This window comes from Vombatus ursinus, unplaced genomic scaffold (assembly GCF_900497805.2).
Source record: "Vombatus ursinus unplaced genomic scaffold, bare-nosed wombat genome assembly UNPS02011431.1, whole genome shotgun sequence".
NCBI classification, from domain to species: Eukaryota; Metazoa; Chordata; class Mammalia; order Diprotodontia; family Vombatidae; genus Vombatus; species Vombatus ursinus.
Window position 1 is genome coordinate 3,031,594 of NW_020951209.1, and position 20,029 is coordinate 3,051,622.

Sequence of the window (20,029 nt, forward strand, 5' to 3'; positions counted from 1 at the left end):
CGGAGGTCCGGACCTATAAAAGAAGAAGGGGAGCAGGGGACACAGGAAATGGAGACAAGACAGGCTTTCTGATCAAGTCTCCTTTATTGAAGGCAAGCTCAGGGTAGTTATACACACAGTAAGAGGAAGTGGGGGAGTTCCACCAACGGTATAGGGGCAGGGTATTCCAGGAAGAGGTATAGCTTTGACCGCAATTTGTTCTTATCACAAGGGTGCCTTGGCAGCTGCAACACTAGTAATTTTCCAACGGTCATACTGGGCCTTTGGTCCCTTACAGATTTTGGGAGAGGGGAGTGGAAATGAGAATGAAAGAGCTCAGAATCCATCCACATGTGATTAACATCTGCCAGTTATTTAATCCACATTGGATCTTCAGCCACAATCAATTATGATATTATATTTCTATTCATCCCTCACATATCTTTCCACAACTACCCTGTCACATGCTATTAGCCATGGCTTCCACCATTTAAAAAAATAGCACACATAGCATAGAAAAAGAAAATAAAACCAACTTGTATTCATATAACACTTCATAATTTCTGAAACATTTTTACACATCTCTAAATGTTACTTCATGACCAGATAAATACAGGATATATGCTCATTCTCTGTGAATGTTTATAACCTATCATGTAATGTAGTCTTAATCAGTTCTAGCCAAGGCAAAGTTAAATAGGCAAAATTTGATTTGGGCCCCATCTTATCTCTAACTGACCTCATTTTTGAGCAACATCCCACCAAGCTCCCCCTATTCCTCTGAGCTATTCCTATTCCTATGAGCTCCCCTCATAAAGCAGGGACATGCTGGAGCCAGCTTGAACGGGCTTGAGAGAGTAGATTGTTAAATTTTCAGGGTGAGCATTTATACCTTAGAAATTGACAAACACCAAAAATCAGGGCTTGGTTTATTGTTTTGATTGTCTCATCTTAAGAAAGTGATGGAGATAATGTTAATATTGCAGATTAAACTTAAAAGTGTATCCTGTATACATTTTCCCCCCAGAGAGCTAGTTGTTAAACAATTACTAAAACACTTCTGCATTAGAGTTCATTAAGTCTAAACCCTTCATTTTTACAGAAGAGGATGCTAAAGCACGGATAAATTAAGTGACTTACCCAAGTTCACACATCAATGAAGTCAGCTTGCTTCTAGTTTTTACCCAGAATTGCAGTACTGTATTGAGAGAGTCTAATTTAAGAGAGTTGGCCCAATATAATGGAAAGAGTACTGGATCTTGAGTTAAAAAAAAAAGCATTCAAATACCAGCTCTGCAATTCAATACTTACGTGGCTTGGGGCAGGTCACTTAAACACTCTGAGCTTCATTTTCATTCCCTGTAAAATGAAGAAGTTGGTCTAGATGATCTATAAGGTCCTTTCCAACTCATAAGTCTATCTACCAACCTAGAAGTCTTTGTGTCCAGCAGCATCCTACATATATAAAAGAAGTAAAAATGTTTTCTTTTACCTTCCCCCTTATTTAGAGAAACAAGAACTAAAATTTCTGTTTCAAAGCTGTTTCAAAAGTCTTTGAGCTATCAAAGCTTAAAATTGCTGTAAAACTTTTGGGACACCCTGTACATGAGTCATTGGTTGGATCAGAGATTGTCCTTTGGAATAATCCTTTCAAGTGCTTTCCTTACACCTCTAGAGTGAGAATTTTCTTATTCCTATTGTGCAGATGAAGAGACTGAGGCTCAGAGAGGTTAAGTGTGCATAGCCTAACTAGTAAGTGTCATAGTTGGCAACCAAACCTAGTTCTTCTAACTGTTCTTTGCAAGATTCTTTGCATTACATCACAGTATAATACATGATAATAAGAGCTAACATTTATATAATGCTTACTGTGTGCCAGACTCTGTGCTAAGTGCTTTGCAATTATTAACTCATCTTATCCTCACAACAACCCTTAGAATTAGATGTTGATGTTATCCTTATTTTACAAATGAGGAAACTGAGTCAAACAGAAGTTAAATAATAACAAATGAGGAAACTGAGTCAAACAGAGGTTAAATAATGGGCCAAGGATCACATAGCTAGTAAGTATCTAAGGCAGGATTTGAACTAACATCTTCCTGACTCCAGACCAAGCTCCTTGTATACTGTGTCACCTAGTTGCCCCATAATAAATGTATAAAAGATGTCCAAACAATTTGTTTTGTTTGAAAAAAATCCAGTTCTGCCATGGACTCAAGAATACCTAGCCAAAGCCCCCAGTATTACATCATTGTTATTAATATTATGCATTGGACATGGTAATAATACGTGGAAATAATTAATGAAAATGATTACAGTTTCTAGAATGCTATTGATTAACAATAATACCTGCCTTGAAGTGTCAGGCCACAGTGAGTAAGTAGGAATAAAAAAGAACCAGAAGGAAGAAGGATAAAGGATTTCTCAGAGAATGACAGAAGTAGTCAGTACCACATCTGGGACAAGTGGAACCAGAATCTATAAGAACCAGGTTTGAATAACAACAGTTGTGGTATCAGGAGAACAGAAACCCGTGAGATAAGTTGGAGCTGCAGAGAATAAGCTGAAATAAGTGGATAGATGGACACAGACCTATACTTGCTTTGGGACCAGAGTAGCGACAGGCTTTCAGGCAGCTTGCTCAGTCTTTCCCAATTGGTGTCGTGAGTCTTTTGTATTGACTCAGAATCATTCTGGAAAAGAGATTGTAGGGAATTATTCTGTTGCTATAAGTAACATGCTACAGGAAGGTGTACAATCACTTTTTCCCAACTGCGTTGACTTAGGGGGATACTAGCCCCTTCTGTGGTCGTTACTGTTCTGAATGTAGCATTTTGGTTCGTCGCTGTTTCCTATATCCATGCAGACAAATAAGGAGTTTAAATGAGCTTTGCATGCAATATCTGACTTAGCCACCAGATGGCAAGCTACATGAGCTTTTCTTTTAGTCTGGCAACACATGTGCTCTTCCTGTGGACATGCACTGTGCCCTGACTTTTGAGTGCTGGAACTCTGAACAAGTTGATCCCTGCCCCCATCTTGTCAAACACTGTTTCCTCAGGTTCAGTTTGGAGGCAGCCCTTGCTAGCCAGGTTCCAATTTAACTAAGGTAAAAAAAAAATGCTGATGAAATATGAAATTACTCAGATCCCCAATTCTTAGGGGTATCCCGCTGTCTCAGAGCACTTCCAATGACACTCAAAGATTAGTACATTGTCATCAAATAGTTTTTAATAATAAAATAAAATGCAAAAGAAATATAGAAAATTTCTTCCCTATTGCTGCATCCTCCCAGATCTTCAATATAGATGAGAAAGCTCCTAATCAAATTCACCCAGAATTCATGAGAAGTAATAGGGGATGGGAGAATGTCCACTCCACCCATCTCATGGTTTAAACACAAAGCAGATAAGATGATGTTTCTCTGAATTCACCACTGGATCGCTTCAGTTGCTTCTGGGTGATGCTGATCATGACTCTGAATCTCAATGCCCATTTCAACCCTGCTCCAAAATCCTGCTTATGCTAGCCACTCGTACCAGCACTTCCATCTCAGAAGAAGAAAGGAAAGGGGAGAGGATAAATAGAATGTCCTTATTTTTCTGTTGTGCTACCTCCTGTCTCACAAAAAAAAAATCATTCTAATTCCACATGGGAAGATGGGAAATCCTTTTCACATATCAGGGTATCAAAAAATGTGCTCTCACTCTCTCTCTCTTTAAATCATTTCCTTGGACCCGAAGGAAAGTCATAATTCAATGAAATAAAAGGACAAAGCAAATTCTCCTGGGTTACATGCATAAATATTGTATGTTTAAATGTTGAGTAGAAGCCTTGGTTGCTTAGACGTGAGTTGGCATGAATACCCTAGAAATGAGCCAGATCTAGATATTGCCAGATTTATCTGATAAAACATGGAGATAATGTTATTAATGTTTCTGAGATTAAACCCATTCTATCTGTCCTCAATCAATACAGAAGTCACAATTATTTATTGCAAAAAGTAAATCCTGCAGAATTCCCACCATCCTCCTATTTGAGGCTTTGCTAAACCAGCAACTGTTTAACTCACAAACTTCCAAACTGTTTTCTTTACTCAGTAGGATATTTCTAATTACTTTGATGAATCTGTGATTTTATTCCCTTCACCAGTATAGATATGACTTACCCTATGAAACGCTTGTCCATGTTTTCGCATAAATCCTTCATAGCAGGTCTGTCCAGTGTGCTAGAGGCCCTCCTCTTTTCTTTCAGTGTGTCAAGGGTAGCAATGCATCACGCTAGCTATTCATCTTTTATCTCTCATTCTTACTATATTGCCAGCCCTTCTCTCTTTCCAATCATACATGTTCTTAATGTTGTCTTTTAGCCAATTATTGTTGTAACATACTGCAACATATTTAGATTCACTACCATGTTTTATTCTATCGCCTTTTGGATTAATTTTATTCTTCTGAGATCCTAATGACATATGGTACATCAGCATATAGCAGTACTGGGAGAATATTTGTGTTAAAAGGTCAGCCAACATGTCTGCTTAAACAGAAGTGGGCACCCATGCTCCCACATACCAACCTCGGCAACAAATTAAAAATAGCACCAGCCCTAATAATAAACAAGAAATCCAATGAAAAACTACATTAAGTGACTTCACCCACCATAAAACTTCAAGAAAAGTCAACTAGAAGCCTTCAGGCAACACAAAGGGGATCAAGAAAGAAAAGCTAGCACCAATATAGCTTTCTGGGAGAAGCTTTCTGGCCAGACAGTCCAGAGACAACTGTTACCTGTAAGTCTTTATCTAGAGGCATCAAGAGTGGAAGTCCCTTTGCTAGAAGTCTTTTTCTCCCCTTAATAAAGTCCTCGTGAAGTTTCTCATATATAATATAGCTTTCTCCTAGGTTCATTGTAGGATCCTGAAGCTATATTTCCTCAATGTTTCTAGTTTGTCCTCGGCTCCTGATGCAGACACTGCTTTCAGCCAGGGACTCTGCTGGGTTGTCCATGGAAAGTATAAAACCTTCCAAACTTTTAAAAATCAAATGGTCTTCCCCTGGTCAAAAATGGGAGAACAGGAAAGAGTGAACAGAGGTTCTCTCATCCTTTTTTCTCCAAGTGATTCTCTCTCATGGGCATGGCTATTGATTTTTGTGGCTTTATTTTGTAATCTGCAATTTTGCTGAAGCAATTAATTGTCTCAATTTGTATCTCTTCTGATTCTCTAGAATTTTCCAAGTAAACCATTATGTCATCAGCTAATGGGCGGAGTTTTATTTCCAGTTTGCCCATGTTTATGCCTTTAAATACTCTCATCTTATTGCAATTTGCTATTAATTCTGGAACTATATCAAACCTTGCTTTGCTCCTAGATTTATTGAGAAAGCTTATTATGCTAAAAGCTTAACTTAAGGTTCATAGATTTCAGGAAGAGTCTGTGAACTTGGATGGGAAAACAAAATTGTATCTTTATTCTTATTACTGTCTAACTGAAATAAAGCATTTCCTTCAAGTATGCATGTAGGCAATAAATATTATTCTGAGGAGTCCAGAGGCTTCTGCTGACTTCCAAAGAGGTCTATGACATGCAAAAAGTTAAGAACCTTTGTTCTACCATATTCCCATTGCATATGATGCTTTCTTTGGTTTTAGATAGATTTTTTTTTAACCTAGACTACCAAGGGAAATAATGAAAAAAATTAGAATGAAGGAGGAAATAATATTTTCAGATCTCATATTATATTACAATCTAATAAAGGGGCAATTATCAAAATCATCTCATTCTGTTTTAAAAATAGAAAAGTAAATCAATGTAAACGACTAGAGAAGAGAGAATCAGAAATAAGGGATCTCAGTGACCCAAGTACTGGGTAAACCCCAAAGCATAAGTTACTTTTGAAAGAACTCCCCATTTGATGAGAACTGTTAGGGAAAACTGCAAAGCAGTCTAGAAGAAATTAGACTTAGATCAACATCTTGTACCATATTTCACAATAAATTCAAAGTGGATCTATGATGTGAATATTAAAAATCATGCCATATCATATACCTTTCACTGCTATGGGTAAGAGATGAATTTTTAACCAAACAAGTAATAGAAGCAATTACAAAAGATGAAATAGATAATTAGGATTACCTAAAATTGAAAAGGTTTTGCATAAACAAAATTAATGCACATAGAATAAGAAGGAAAGAGGTCAAATGGGGAAAAAAAAACTTTCTATCAAATATCTCTGACCAGGGTTTAATATCTAATATATCTATGTAGACAACTAACAGAAATGACCAAATGTCATTTACCAGTAGATATATGGTCAAAGGATAAGGAAAAACAGTTCTCAAAATAGGAATCACAAAGAACACTCTAAGTCACTAAAAATAAGAAAAATACAAATTTTTTTTAAATTTGGGGGTGGAGCCAAGATGGTGGAGTAAAAGCAGTGACTTGCTTGAGCTCTCCCCCAAACCCCTGTAAAAAATAGCTCTAAACAAATTCTAAAGCAGCAGAACCCACAAAAAGACAGAGTGAAACAAATTTACAGCCCAAGACAGCCTGGTTGGTTGATTGGAAAGGTCTATCCTGCCGGGTGGGGAAAGGAACGCAGTTTGGCATGGGCACGCAGGCAAAATAGGCCTCAGGGAACCTAGACCAGGCCTCAGAGGACTGAATCTCAGACAGCTGTGGGGGTTTCCAGACCTTTCAACCCCGGAATGCCAAAGACAACTTTCAGTGGGAAAAGTCTGTAACTGTGGTGAGAAAGAAGCACAGTCCTAGCCCCAGTCCCCGAGGTTGGCTCCTGAGCAGTGGCTGCTTCTGGAGCTTCTGGCCCACTGAGAGGGAACTGAGTGGCTGGTCAGAGGGGGATTGCAGGAATCTCTCTGCTAGTACAGGATTCTCTTGCTTTGCCCATGCTTGGATCTGGGTCTGGGTGGCAGTCCTGGGACAAGGAGGAGTGCTGGCATGGTGGAGCTTACAGTGGTGGTGGAGAGGAAATCCTCCTCACAGTTCCAAGACAGAAAAGAGTGCTTGTGGCCACTCTGCTCTAGTTTATCAGAGCACAGGACAGGAAAGGAGTAAACAGCTTGCCTTTGATCATAGCACCTTGGAAGAACTGAAAATTTTCAGGTCCCTAGAAGTAGCTCTGAAAACAGCTGCACAAAACCCCTGAAGCTTGGGACAATGCATTCCCCACACTGGAAACAGACCCCTACCTTAACAAAGAGTTTGAAACTCAAATAATTGTCTGGGATCGTGGACAAACAAAGGCACAAAAAAAGTCAGACCATAGAATCTTTCTTTGGTAACAAAGAAGATCAAAACATACAACCAGAAGAAGACAATAAAGTCAAAGCTTCTACATCCAAAGCCTCCAAGAAAAATATAATTCAGTCCCAGTTCATGGAAGAGCTCATAAAGGAGTTTGAGAAACAAGTGAGAGAAGTAGAGGAAAAACTGGGAAGAGAAATAAGAGTGATGCAAGAAAATTATGAAAAACAAGTCAACAGCTTGCTAAAGGAGACCCAAAAAAATACTGAAGAAAATAATACCTTAAAAAATAGCCTAACCCAAAGGGCAAAAGAGGTCCAAAAAGCCAGTGAGGAGAAGAATGACCTAAAAAGCAAAATTGGCCAAATGGAAAAGGAAGTCCAAAAGATTACTGAGGAAAATACTTCCTTAAAAATTAGAATAGAGCAATTGGAAGCTAGTGACTTTATGAGAAATCAAGACATTGTAAAACAAACCCAAAAGAATGAAAAAATAGAAAACAATGTGAAATATCTCATTGGAAAAACAACTGAGCTGAAAAATGGATTCAGGAAAGATAATTTAAAAATAATTGGACTATCTGAAAGCCATAATCAAAAAAAGAGCCTACACAGCATCTTTCAAGAAATTATCAAGGAAAACTGCCCTGATATTTTAGAACCAGAGGGCAAAATAGAAATTGAAAGAATCCACCAATCACCTTCTGAAAGAGATCCCCAAAGGAAAACTCCTAGGAATATTGTAGCCAAATTCCGGAGTTCCCAGGTCAAGGAGAACAGCAGCCAGAAAGCTGCAAGCAGCAAGCAGCCAGAAAGAAACAATTCAAGCATTGTGGAAACACAATCAGGATAACACAAGATTTAGCAGCTTTTCTACATTAAGGGACTGCAGGGCATGGAATATAATATTCTATATATAGTCTATATATATTTAGAATATATATAATATTCTGGAGGGCAAAGGAGATAGGATTACAACCAAGAATTGCCCCCAACAAAACTAAATATAATTCTTCAGGGGGAAAAATGGCCATTCAGTGAAGTAGGGGAATTTCAAGCATTCTTGATGAAAAGACTAGAGCTGAATAAAAATTTGATTTTCAAATATAAAGACTCAAGTGAGACATAGAAGAGGTAAACGGGAAAGAGAAATCACAAGAGACTTATTAAGGTTGAACTGTTTACATTCCTGCATGGAAAGATGATATTTGTAACTTATGAGTTTTTTGTCAGTGTTAGGGTAGTGGGAGGGGAAAAAAATTATATGTACATATAGATAGATAGATAAAGAGAGGGCACAGGGTGAGTTGAAGATGAAGGGGTGATATCTGGAGAATAAAATTAAGGGGTGAGAGAGGATTATACTGGGAGAAGGAGAAAGGAGAGGTAGAACGGGGTAAATTAGCTCACATAAAAAAGACAAGAAAAGGCTTTTACAGTGGAGGGGAAATAGGGGAAGGCGAGAGGGAATGAGTGAATCTTATTCTGATAGGATTTGGCTTAAGGAGGGAATAACATACACACTCAATTGGGTATGGAAATCTATCTTACCCTACAGGAAAATAGGGGGGGAAGGAGACAAGAGAGCAGAGGGATGGTAGAGGGGAGGGCAGTTTGGGGGAGAGGGTAATGAGAAGCAAACACTTCTGAGGAGGGACAGGGTCAAAAGAGAAAATAGAATAAATGGGGGGTGGGATAGGATGAAGGGAAATATACTTAGTTTTTCACAACATGACTACTATGTAAATTTTTTTTTTTGCATGACTACACATGTATAACCTGTATTGAGTTACTTGCCTTTTCAATGAGGGTGGGTGGGGAGGGAAGAAGGGAGAAAATTTGGAACCCAAAGTTTTGAAAACACATGTTAAAAAAAAATGTTTTCACATGCAACTGGGAAATAAGAAATACAGGAAATGGGGTGTAAAAATCTGTCCTGCCCTGCAGGAAAATTTAAAGGGAAGGGGATAAGAGAAGGTGGTGAGAGATAGAAGGGAGGGCAGATTAGGGGAAGGGGTATTCAGAATACATGCCATCTTTGGGTGGGGGGAGGGATGAGATGGGGAGAAAATTTGGAACTCCAAATCTTGTGGAAGTGAATGTTGAAAACTAAAAATAAATAAAATATAATAAAAAATAAAGTAAAAATAAAATAAATTCTGAGGTTTCACCCCCAGCAAATTGGCAAAGAGGACAAAAGATGGGAATAATTAATACTGGCAGGGTCATGGGAAATTGGCACACTATTGCATTGTCGGTAGAGCTATGAAATAACACAATCATTCCAAAAAGCAAATTGGAATTATGTAAATAGAGTAGTTAAAATGTCCATACTCTTTGGCCCAGCGATTTCATTGGTACGAAAATATTCCAACAAGGCAACTGATGAAAAGAAAGACTCTATATACACCCAAATATTTATGGCAGCACTTTTTGTGGAAGCAAAGAAGAAGTTAGATAGTTATTGATTGAGCTTTATATGTCATATAGAGCAGTTCGGTGGCACAGGGGATAGAGTGCTGGACATGGAGTCAGGAAGACCTGAGTTCAAATCCCAATTTACTTACTAGCTGTGTGACCCTGGGCAAGTCACTTAACCCCCATTGCCCAACCAAAAAAACAAGCAAGCAAAAAAAGAATTGCATAAGACCTAGCAGTTTTAACTATAAGCAAGAAGAGATCTTAGGATCCAAAAGTCACAAAAGGCAGACTAATAAGCAAAAATAACTTACCCTGAAAAGATGAGAATAATCCTATGGAGATACCAGAGGAGATATGATAAAGCATGTTGTCTACCTCCTGACAAACTAGTAATAGATTCAAGCTGTAAAAAGAGACACATATTTTTAAACACAGCCACTATGTGGATTCATTTTGCTTGTCAATGCTTATTTTTTATGTTTTTTTCCTGTCTTTAATTAGGCCACACTTTAATGGGGAAGGAATTTGGTAGGGAATCCAGTAATAGAAATGCCAAAAAGAAAAAGAAAAAGAGGATCACTGAAACATTTTAAAAAACAAACAGAAAAGAACAGGAGAAATCTTAGGTGGAAGCATAGACAAGCAGGTCAGTTTTTTGGTTTTTTTTCTTTAGGCAATTGGGATTAAGTGACTTGCCCAGGGTCACACAGCTAGTAAGTGTCAAGTGTTTGGTCTGAGGCCAGATTTGAAGTCAGGTCCTCCGGACTTCAGAGCCAGTGCTCTATCCACTGCGCCACCTAGCTGCCCCACAAGTAGGTCAGTTTTGAAAATAACATATTACATGTAACTGGAAAAAATAAAAATACCATTAAAATCAATTTTTTTTAATCTGGGGAAAATTTTTATTTTTCTGTTTTTTATTAAAAAATAAAATATTTAAAAAACATTGAATTCATTTATATTTTTAAGCAAGGTATATGGAATAGAAATTTGTGATTTCATATATAATCCTCTTTATACTCTATTTTATATATGAAAATGTTTTTTTGGTGCTTGTTAAATTTATAATTATGTATGTGTGTGTGATATGTGTGTACATGTGTTTAAAAGAAAAGAAAAAAAATGGGCTTATATAGCCGTGAGGGACTGTCTATGTTGGCAACTACCAGGTGGGCGCTGTGGCAAGATTAGGGTAAGATCTGGGTATTTTGGAAGTCGAGGCAGGGGCTGTGGTAGGCGGAGTCGTGGTGGACTGGGATGGGCTGGGTACGGAGAAGCCCTGAGGCAGTGGCCAGTGGTATGTGAGATAAGCTGGGTGCAAGGAAGTAGCCGGAGCTTGTGCTCCTGAGGCAAGGGACGGTGCCACGTGGGAGTGGGACGGCAGAGGACTGAGTTCCCTTTGCTTAGTCCCCTCCCTATATGCAACGTCAACCCCAGACGCCTCCTTCCTGTGACCTTCCTGACTTCCTGGGTCCCTTTGTGTAGCACTGACCCCAGACGCCTCCTTCCTGTGTCCTTCCTGACTTCCTAGGTCACGTACTCTGTCTATGCACTAATCCCAGACGTCTCCTTCCTGTATCTGGTCCTAGCCTCCTACATCACTCCCTCTCCCTTGGTATGCTAAACTCAGACAGCCCCTTCCGGTATCTGACCCTACAATCATTGGCTAGTAAGTGGGCTGGGGAGGAGGGGCTAGTAGGTTCTTAGGAACGAGCGTGGTCAGATCATGCCCTCTCTTGGCTCCTGCTCTGTTGCTCTGGCCTTCCTGCTTGGCCTTGCTGTGATGGCTTGCTGTGATGGCCTCTGAATAAAGCTCTGGTGTTGGTGCCTCCCGATGGCTCGTCTCTGTGTGTTTATCCGGTTGAGGACCGAAGACTGATGAGTGAGTATGACTCTGGCAGCCTGCTCCTTATAGGAGGAGTGTTCGGCGCAGCCGGCATAAGGTCGGCGCGGCCGGTACATATAGCAGCAAGTATCTTGGGAACATCAGTCTCTTTCCTGATCCCTTTTTATCTTTTTACCCTCTTGCTCTCTGCTTTAAGATTCACTTATAATCCCTATGCAGATAATACCCCAGTCTACATATACATACCTGATCTCTCTCTCTTGAACTCAGTCCCACATTTCCAACAGCTTACTTTCCATCTTCACATGGATGTTTCATCAGCATATCAAACTTAATATCTAAAACCAGAACTCACTACCTGTATCCCTGAACCTGTTCCCTTTTTAAATGTACTTATTTCTATTGATGGCTCTGGTATAATCTATCCTTCTTACCCACATATTCATTCAGTTGCCAAGTCCTTTCAGTTCTATCTGCACAACTCTTACTTCTGTCTCCTTTCCAACCACACTTATAAATATAAAGAAAATAAACACATGAATACGAGTTCAGCCCCTCTCCACCTCTCACCTGTATATTGCAGTAACTTCCTGGTCCCTCCTCTCTCCATTCCATGCTCCACATACCTGCCAAAATAATCTTCTATAGGAACAGATTTAATCAAGTCATTTCCTTCTCAGAAATCTTTAGGAACTCTCTATTGAGTGTAGGGTAAAATACAAACTCATCAGCCTGGATTTTTAAGGCCTCCTACAAACTGACTTGCATCTACCATTCCATCCCTATTTCATATTTCTCTCTGTCTGGAATTATTCATTCTGTGTAGACCTTGAGCCCCAAGGGTCTGAGTAGGTTGCAAGGCATTAATGATTTAAAACACAAGTATACTCCTTAGTCTTCAATACCTGAACTGGGATAGGCTAAATGCACTGAGGCCCACTTTGGGTAGGGGTAGGGGTAAGAATCTAATATTAAAAGGTATAGAGGAGGAAGGGTAGCTCTTTGAATTTGACAAAATCTTTATTTTTCACAAAATTTATTGTTGTTATTAACTTAGGCTCATCCAGGTAGGTGGGAAATATGAAAAATCTAATCCTATATATCCTTACTGAATGTATGCTTATATGTCTTTGTTGGATGTTTATTTATGTATTTAGCTAAAGGTTGTTGTGTTTTGTTTTGTTCTTTTAATATGCCTCATTGATTCAAATGCCTCACATTGAGAACTTTGTATTTGAAGTCAGCACATTCCTGTCCAGAGACACTCCTCCATGCAAGAGTATGACCTTATATTGTTAGCATTTTTCATTGATGTGCATTTCTTTCACATGAGTTTCAAAAATGTCATAAACTTGGAATATTTTAGTATTGCCAATAGTGCCTTTTGGCAAATTTTATTGATCAACTTACCATCACAGTTCTCATTTATTAAATGGCTACTATATGTCAGACACTGTTTAAGGGTTGGAGGTAGAAATGCAAAGAATGAAGTAATCCCCATTTGCAAGAAACATATTCTAACAAGAAAGATAAATACATACCTAATTATTTACAGAATAAATGTGAAGAAAAAACACAAATAAATACAAAATAGTTAGATATAAGGTAATTTGGGAGGGAGAGCACTAGCAGTTGGGGGCATTAGGAAAAGCTATGAAGGTGGTGCTTGAACTGGGTCTTGAAGGAAGAGAGGAATTCAGTGAGGTCAAGAGGGAACACAAAGGTCTAGAGACAGAAGATGGAGTGTCATCATCATCATCATCAACAAGCATTTATTAAGTGCTTACTCTGTTGATTATTTCCAGTTTATCCTATATGTAACATGTCTTTAAGTAGCTGTTTGCATTTTATCTGCCCCATTAGACTATGAACTCCTTGAAATCAGGGACTTTGACCTTTCTTTGTATCCCCAGTGCTTAGCACAGTGCCTGGCACATAATAAGTGCTTAATAAGTGCCTGTTGACTAACTAGTGACTGAGAATTCATTCACTAAACATTTTCCAAGCACCTACTATGTGTTAGGCATTGTGTTAAATGCTGGGAATACACAGAGGCAAAAGCACTCTGCTCCCAAGAAGTTCACTAATGGAAGAAACAATGTACAAACAAGTGTGTACATAACAATAGTAAGTATACAGTGTAAATGGGAGGAAAACTCAGAGGAAAGGGCCCCAGCATGGAGGATTTGAGATGTCTTGAAGGGAGCTAAGAAAGCCAGGATGTGTAGGTGAGGAGGAGGAGCTTTCCAAGCATAGGAGGCAACCAATGAAAAAGTGCACTTGGAAGGTGGAACGTTATGCATGAGAAACCATAAGAAGACCAATAGATCTCAGAGGAGATTAAAGTGTAAGAAGCCTGGAAAGGGGGAAAGGGGTCCAGGGTGTGAAGAGCTTTAAAAGTCAAACTGAGGATCTTATATTTTATCCTGTGGGTAATAAACAGCCATTGGAGTTTATGGAGTAAAGAGGGTGACATTGTCACATGAAAGATCAATGGCACCTGAATGGAGAGATGGAATAGGATAGACGAGAGACTTGATGCAGGAAAAACAGACAACTTTTGCAATAATACTGTCATGAGATTATGAGGATCTGAACCAGAGAGAAAGGAGAGAAGGGGATGCATATTGGAAATTAGAAAGTAAACTAGAGAAAAATTGGCAAATGGTTGGATACATACAGTGAGCACAAGGGAAGAGGTCAAGATGTCACTGAGATTGCCAGCCTGGCTAACTGAGAGAATAGTGGTATTCTCAACAGTAATACTGAAGATGTGAAAAGGAGAGGGTTTGGGGGTGGGGTACGGAAGAGGGCTGAATTGTGTGGAAATTTTTAATTAAGTGAACTTTAAGGTAGGAGAGCTTGCTAAGCAATTGTGGTAAAAGAAAAGTCTGGAGATGGCAATGGGAAGTAACAAGTATTTCAACTCTCCCTCCAGAACCAGTATGTCAGGGGTGCCTGAGCGTTGAAGAAGGTGCCTAGAGGTACAGTTACATCAGGTGGGAGATAGTCTTATTGAAGACTAATAGATGAAAGGAGTGTCAGAGCAAGAGGTCTGGGATTTTGTTTACTATATGGCACAGTATTTCCCACAGTCCATGTTGGAAGGAGTGGGCTGGAGCAAAATATATTTGCAGAAGAGTTGATGGGGGGAGAAGGGTAATGAGGGAACAGAAGTTGGGGATTGAGGATAGTTTGCTCTTATGTGTCCAGTGACTGAATAATACAGGGTTGGGAAAGAAACAAGTGGTGGGAGATTGTTAGCTATAAGGGATAGAATTAGAAGGCAGATGAATAAAAAGGCTTATGGCCCTCAAGATAAAGGAGTATACTGTAACAGTAAAGCTCGTGGTGAGCTAGGTTGGAGAATGTCCCTTTCAAGGGAGGAAAAGTCCTGTCATTGCCTTCATGAGGTCATTTCTCCAAGCCTCGGGCTTCTGCGACTGAAAGTGTAATTCCCCTTCTGTCTCTTCCACCTCACAGTTCGTGCTGAGGGTTTGAGTTCCATTGATTTACAACCCATTTACACTCCCTACATGTTCCCGTCTGACCAATTTAATATTTATTTGTGTCACTCAGAATCACTATTAGGGCTTTAGCCGCTCTTCCTGAGCTTTTGGGTAAGGAACTCTGCTAACAACATTCCAAGCAAACTAGCCTCTCCTGGAACTTAGCATTCTAGCTTCTGTCTCTGCATTTGCACAGGCCTGGAATTTATTCTCTAGACGCTTCCACCATTCAGAATCTTTATTCCTATGTCATCTCTTGCGTCTGAAGAAGAGATGAGAAAATGCTGGTCCTGCCGGGCCATATGGGTATGAAACATTATATATACCGTCAGAGTGGTTTGATGTATTGGTTAGTTTGCTAAACTGCTTTTCCTCCCTGTTTTATTCTTTGTTACAGAAGATAGTTTGGCTGAGTAAAATTGAGAGAGAGAAAGAGAGAGAGAGAGTCAGAAAGGAAAATAATGTAAAGACAATAAATCAATAAAATTAAAAATTTTTAAATGAAGTGATCAGGTTAGATTTCCAAAATCTCTCCCATCTCTAAATCCTATGATTCCATGATTGGGAGAAGGGAACAGGAGGGTGGAATTACAGAATCACGATAACAATTTTTTTTTAATCTCTTTTCATTGATTCTAGATGGGTTGTAAATCAGTGGAACTCAAACCCTCAGCACAAACTGTGAGATGGAAGAGACAGAAGGGGAATTACACTTTCAGTCGCGGAAGCCCGAGGACAAATAAAAGGGAAATCCGGCATCCCGCCCATTCTCTGAATACCACCTTTCCCTCCACGATTTGCGGGCAGTGATTAGCGGCCCGCAACCTCCAGTGAGGCGCCTAAACCTCAGCCTTGGCCCTCGCCCAGCATCTTTCCCAGTCTTCCCCTGGCTTCCGAGAGAAAGATATAAGGCAAGTGGCTTTTGTCACAAGGGCTCTAACAGCTGGGTTCGGGCTGCAACACCAAGCCCCAGACTCTGCTTTGGCGTGGATAGGAAAGGGCTAAATTTTGCTGCTAAACAGCTCCGGGTTGCAGGGCTAATCATTCAGCTTCAGCCCTTCCCCCCTGCAAACTTTGGGCTGTTGTGACGGAAGCAGGAAGCAATTGCGTAGGATACAACTCCCCCCACCTCCTCTCCCCCTCCGACTTCGCAGGCAATCTTCCGCAGGGAACTGTTTTGGGGACTTTGCCACCCTTCTTAGTGACCGAGGGTATTTCAGCAACTAAGTTCTTCCTGCCCCAGGCTGCGCGCAGCATCAGGCTTTCCCTGGAATCCTTGGGCAAAGGTAACTGCGTCTCCATTCCTGGCTTTATAAGACCGCGCCCCCCTTCCATCTCCAATGACACTCACTAGGATCTGAGAAGGAAGCACCCCACTCCTTCCCTTGCTCCTCTTTCCCAGATCAGGCACCTGTCATTTCCAGGGGATCTAGCATCACACTCCATCAATTATTTATAATCTTAAGAGTTTTCATGTGGGGCCAGGAGGGGTTGTTGTATGAGTATGTGTGTGGAGGTGCGGAGGGGGTGGAGAGGAGGTGGGGTGGAGGTGAAGAGGTGGGGTGGAGGTAAGATTTGTGTGGGGTGGAAGCTGTTAAAAGGTTGATTTTTGCTCCATATATGGAAAAAAAAAACTTTTCTAAAAATTAAATCTGTCCAAAAGGGGCCTGGAAGATAGTGAGTAGCTCATCACTGGAAGTCTGCCAGCAGAATTTGGATGATCACTTTTTGGGGATGTCATAAAGAGGATTCCTGCTCTAATGTGATTTGTACTATAAAGTCTCTGAGGTCCCTTCCAAGTAGATGCTGGGATTCTGCAAACTACTTCAGCAAGCAATAGCAACAAGAGAAGAAGTCTAGGGATCAGAGGATCAAAGATTATGAACTGGAATACAATGCCCAATACCTGAGGCCTAAAATGGTTGTGACCTTCTTAAGGTCATACAAATAGTAACCTGCCAATAGGTATTTATTAAGCACCTACTATGTGCCAGGCTCTGTGCTAAGCATTGGAGATACGAAGAAAGGTAAAAGACAGTTCCTGCTTTCAAGGAGCTCACAGTCTAATGGAGGAAGCAACATGCAAATAACTATATTCAAATGAGACATATACAGGATAGATTAGAGATAATCAACAGAGGGAAGACAGAATTAAGGGGGATTGGGCAAAGCTTCTTATAGAAGGTGGAATTTTAGGTGGAACTTCAAAGCAAGAAGATGAAGAGGAGGAGATAATTCCAGGTAAAGTAGACAGCCAGTGAAAATTCAATGGAATCTGGAGATGGGGGATCTTGTTTGAAGTCCAGCAATGAAGCCAATGTCACTGGATTGAAGATTATGTATGTGTATGTGTGGGTGCAGAATGGTGTAAGGTATAAAGGGTGAGGTTGTGAAAGGCTTCAAATGCCAATTTTATATTTGATCCTAGAGATCATAGGGAACCACTGGAGTCTATTGAATGGGGGAAGGGTGACATGGTCAGACCTATGTTTTAGGAAGATTAGTTTGACTGCTGAGAAGAGAAAGGATTAGAATGGAGAAAGACTTTGAGGCAGGGAGACCAACCAGGAGGCTATTGCAGTAGTCTAGGTGTGAGATAATGAAGATCTGCTCCAGGCTGGTGGCTGTGTCAGAGGACACAAAATGGAATATATATAAAGTGAAGAAAATGGACCCCGCATGTATTAAGAATCAGGCCCATAGTGTGGCTAGAAGAGAGGTGTAATAGACATCTCTAGCCTCTTCTCCCATCACCCTTCTCTATAGAAGACTTTCATTCTTGCTGGGAGGGGAAGCAGGAGGTTGGGGCAAAAGGCCTCTCTGCTCTCTTCAGAGAGGGTGAGGTACCAGACTACTGTTATATCTATTTGCTCCCTTAAATATTGTTCATCCAGGGGACATGATCAGGTTCCATCTAATTTCTGATCACTTTGATATTTTGGGGGTAGGGACGACCCCAAACTCCATATCCAAAGTTTGATCCCTTTTCTACCTAATACTATTTTCATGATGAACACATAGTGAATAGCAAATTTTCCAAATTGTAGCAAAACAGAAACCAGAGAAGGTATACATAGGGGAATATATACTAGACAATAGAGATCCCATTTGGATTGAGATAACTCAGTTCAGTCAAGAGAAAGAGTCTTGGATCTCACTCATGGGAGAAGTTCACCGAAGTCTCTAGTGTAGCAAGCTGGGAATAGGGACATATTGGAGACTATTAGCTCTTTTCCTTCAGGAACCTGAAGTGAGGTTGCCCTCTTCCATCTTCTCTTAAATCTGAAAGCTGGGAGAGACTTGTCCGTAGAAAAAGACTTGAAGCTGTCTAAAGAGTCTTCAAAAGGGACTGGTAAAGGCTGGAGCTCTTTGCCTCTCACAAACTCTACTCCACCCTTCCCACCAGGCAGGGCATTCTTTTCTACCAATATGGATAAATCCCATACCAATGGGTCTTGAGACAGAGGTTACATTGACAGGAGATGTTATGAAAATAAACTCAACCAGATTTGGCCAAAGATTGGAAATGGGGGTTGGGGTAGAATGTGAGAGAGAATAAACCTCACAGTGTTGCATTGGTGTGTGCCTTTTTCCCAATAAGCTTTACAAGGAGATATGTAAAGAGACTTTCTGGCTCCTCTTCGTGCATTGTCATCAAAGAAAAAAAAAACTAAATGAGGGTCTGAGGTTAACAGGAATATTTTAATAAGCATATTTTTTTCTTATCTAGTTTTTAGCCTACTCCATCCATACAGAAGCTAGTAACTAAGTTATTATCTATAAAATGCTTATTGAAAACATTTTTATAGACCATGGGTTCTTATACTGTGGGTCCAGTCATACATCTCACACCCTGTTGTATTGTGGTATACAGTGCATTCCAGTAATTCAGTTCTCCAAAAATTTATTAAGCAAAGCTCTGTAGAAGGCCCTGTTTACAATCTAACGGGAAAGAGAACAAACTCATAAATATCTATGACTACTAAAACCTTCCTTTTGGCTTGAGTTTTAATCTGCTAGTAAAAGGCAATGATTCTTTGGTGGTAACACTTCAAATTAATTCATCCTAAGGTATCAATAAGGATCCTTAGATCTTGTTTGAGTTGACTTCTAATAGAGGTGATAACAAAGAGGAAGGTACATTGAGGGAAACACCATGGTAGCTAGAGGATCAATCTGGATTTGAACCATCATTCTGTTGCCTAACATTTATGTAATCTTGGGCTACTTACCTAAACTCTCTGGGTTTCAATTTCCTGACATGGAAAATGGATCTCTAAGGTCCCTTCCCATCTGCAATCTGGAGTGGGTTCAGGGTGTCATAGAAATCAGAGATTGGAGCACCAAAACCAGGTTTTTTTCTCCTATTCCAAAGTTTTGCTCAGGTCAATTTTACCTTGTACTCAGTTCACTAGTGTTTGCTTTTAAACAAGATAATAGATAACCAAGTAGTATTATTGGAAAAAGAGAAGCAAAAGAGAAAAAATAAAAGGTTCTGACCCCTAATTAGAAAGAGGTGGCAATGTATAGGCTAGCACAAGTAATATGCAGGACAGTCCTGAGAAAGAAAAATTGCCAAAATTAAAACCTTACCTCCTCACCCCAGAATGCAGTCATCATCATCATCATCATAATCTTTTATCTAACACTTACTTTGTGCCAGGCATGTGCTAAGTTTTTGAATGAAGGCAAATATTCAATTCTTCCCTTTCTTCCAGTCATGTGGAAGGAGAAACTAGAAAGAAAAATTTCCAATAATCCAAAGTAAATAAATATCTTTGCCAGTGCTTTTCTACAACATCTTTGTTTGGTTTAAGTATTAACAAGATGTAACAATATGTATTATGAAAGGCAGTATAGCAGAATTAATAGGAGGCCAGCCCTGACAGTTAAAAAGATCTGGGTTCAAGCTGCCCAAACATAGAATAAGATGCTTACCTCTCAGTGCCCCGAAGCAACTCCAATATAAAAGTCACAGACAAATTGACAATCTACAAGAGTGAAGGAAGTT

At 39.8% G+C, this 20,029-nt stretch overlaps 1 protein-coding gene across 2 annotated transcripts in view; it reads left to right on the top strand.

Annotated features, from left to right (window-relative positions):
• The window catches only part of MANSC1 (MANSC domain containing 1), a 50,649-nt gene that overhangs the window by 12,652 nt on the left and 17,968 nt on the right, over positions 1 to 20,029 (top strand). Inside the window, exon 1 of one of the 2 annotated variants that reach the window (XM_027856364.1) lies at positions 15,942 to 16,304. The exons of the other annotated variant lie outside the window; for it this stretch is intronic. The gene's annotated coding sequence lies outside the window, so the exon portion shown is untranslated. Of the gene's footprint in view, positions 1 to 15,941; positions 16,305 to 20,029 lie in introns of those variants that run through there. 2 annotated transcript variants of the gene reach the window in all.